A 2571-nucleotide genomic window follows, 5' to 3' on the forward strand; every position below is an offset into this window, starting at 1 on the left:
CGTGGCGCGGAGGACGGCGGCCGCGAGGGGCGCCGGGAACAGGGAGCGCGGGTGACGCCGGGAACGGGAGAACGCGGAGGATGCCGGAAACCGGGAGTAGAGGGTGCCTCTCCGGTGTGGACGGTGCGGACGAGACCGTACACATAGAGACATCACCCATTTTTCCATTTAAAAGCATTAAACGTAACCACTAGGGGGAAAAAGACAAGTGTGCCAAGTGTCTGGCACTTTTCCATTTGCTGATCCTGCGCTAGGAGCCTTGACAAAGGTGCTGAGCCGTGGAGCAGGGACCGTTCTTGCTGAGGCGGGAATTCCCAGGAACGCCGGGAACACGCTCTCCCGTCGGCAGCCGGCACGGTGGCTGCTGCAGACAAAAGCCAGGGGTGCTAGACAGAGGGCAAAGAATGAGAAACAGACGGGGGTTGTCAGTTGGGCAGAGTTGCAGAGTTCCCACCCGCCCCAGATTCTAACTGCAAAATGAATACAGTGATTTTGCAAGAAATAACCTGGGAGACCCCTTCACCAGGTGACCAAAGGTGCGCACGACCAACATCAGAGGATGCACTTGAAAGACGTGTGTTGCTTTGTGTGTTGATGCCTCGATAAAAATGAAAAAAGCACCAGTAAAGGGACGTATGGAGGGCTTCCTGAGAGGGACATGTATCCACATTAAAGCCCCAAAGGCAAAACCTGAATGTAATCGTGAAGAAAGATCCAGCAAACCCATAGGAAGCCCCTTCTACCCAAAAAACTGGCCAGTGCTTTTCAGAAAGTGTCAGGATCGTTCAAGTCAAAGACAGACTGAGGAGCCGTCTTGGACTGAAGGAGAGACAACTAAGTGGGATGAGGGGTCTGAACTCAGACAAGGGTTATTAGCAGGACAGTTGGTAAAATTCAGAAAAGGTCAATGCTAATTTCATGGTTGTAATACAGTTTACTGTGGTTAGGTAAAGTGTTACAGTTGGGAGGAATTGGGCAAAGGATATTGGATTCTTTGTTCTATTTTTTCAAGTTTGTAGCAAGTTGAAATCATTTCCTAAAGAAAAGCGGGCAGGGGTGCTGCAGGTGACTAAGCTGGAGGCCTACCCAGGCCCTTCCCTCCCTGCCTGCCCCTCTGCTTGTCAGGCTGTGCCAGGGGACAGCACCAGGAACCCCAGTGGACACCGAGCCCCGTAAGGGTCTGGCTCCTGGACTCAGCCAGCTGCTGACCTTGTCCAGCGCAGTCAGAGCCCATGGGAACCCTCAGCACACCACCCTCCAACTAGCCACCTCGCCACGCTTTGTTGCTTGGTGAGGTGGGGGCCCCGCCTACCCCAGTCAGACCTGAGACCTCAGCCCTGCACACTACAGCCAACTTCCACTCGGCCTGGCACCAACCGGGTGATGAACAAGGACCTTACCACGGGACCTCCCCACCATCCCCACCTGGCTCCAGCCTTGGAGTCACAAAGATCAACACCTGGAAGTTGGAACTCCAGCCCAAGCTGGGGGAGGAAACTTTTCCCTCTGGAGAGCCTGGATGATGCCATCTGCTGGCAGATGAGACCAAAAGATGGGATGATGGGGGGGGAGGGGGTCTCTGTGGGCAGAAGGCCAGGAGCCCAGGCCTGATGGGATTAGACCCAAGGTCCCCTGTGTCCCTGGGCTGGCCACGTGTGCTCGTAGACATGCCTCTGCCTCGCTCAGCTCCACGCCTCCAGCCTCTGTGCCTGCACACCTCCGCTTGGCCATCCTGGAGCCGGAGAACAGAAGCAGCTCATCTGGGAAGGGGCAGAGTCTCCTCTGCCCAGGAGAAGAGACCCGTGTTGGGGACTCAGGGATCAGATGCATCTGGTGACAAGCACAGAGGCCTTTCTGGGCATGTCAAAAGCAATTCTAGGAGACAGCTTCCCAGGGTCCTGAACCCACCTACAGCACCGACCTCACTTCCAGACACTGGCCTGAGCCAATGGGGCCTGGGAAGGGCCAGCACTGTCATCCTCAGCTCTAACATCTACCTGGCCTGGGCATCAGGATACAGGGGTAGACAAGAGAGGAAAGGTCCCGACTTCCTGGAGCTCTTGTTCCGACAGGGAGACACACAAGAAACAGTCAATCAAAATGCACAGCACATCAGACAGCGCTTTCTGTTACAGAGCAAAGCAGAGCAGGGACCAAGGGAGGGAAGACTGCCTTAGACAGGTTGACTGCCCGGGACTTCAGCAAAGACCTGCGGGACACGAGGGGGAGTGCGGTTTGGGTGTCTGGGGAAGGAGCCCTTCAGGCAGAGGGGACAGCGAGAGCAAAGGCCCTGGAGCAGGAGCAGTGGCAAGAGCCAGGGCAAGTGAGGCGAAGGTAGGGGTGCCAGGCAGCAGGGTGAGCTGGGTGTGACAGGACCCCGAGGACCACCTCGCCCTCATCCTCTTCTCTCCTGGCTTCGTGACTCTGCCTCCCCACCCACCTGGGGACTGAAGGACTGTTACTGTGTCTCCCCAAGCCTCATTTTCCTTGTGTGTAAAGCAAGGTCACAATTTTTTAATCTTGCTTGGGCTGCCATAACAAAGTACGACAAGTGAGGGGGCTTAAACAACA

Source organism: Balaenoptera acutorostrata, chromosome 13, assembly GCF_949987535.1.
Source record: "Balaenoptera acutorostrata chromosome 13, mBalAcu1.1, whole genome shotgun sequence".
Lineage (NCBI taxonomy): Eukaryota > Metazoa > Chordata > Mammalia > Artiodactyla > Balaenopteridae > Balaenoptera > Balaenoptera acutorostrata.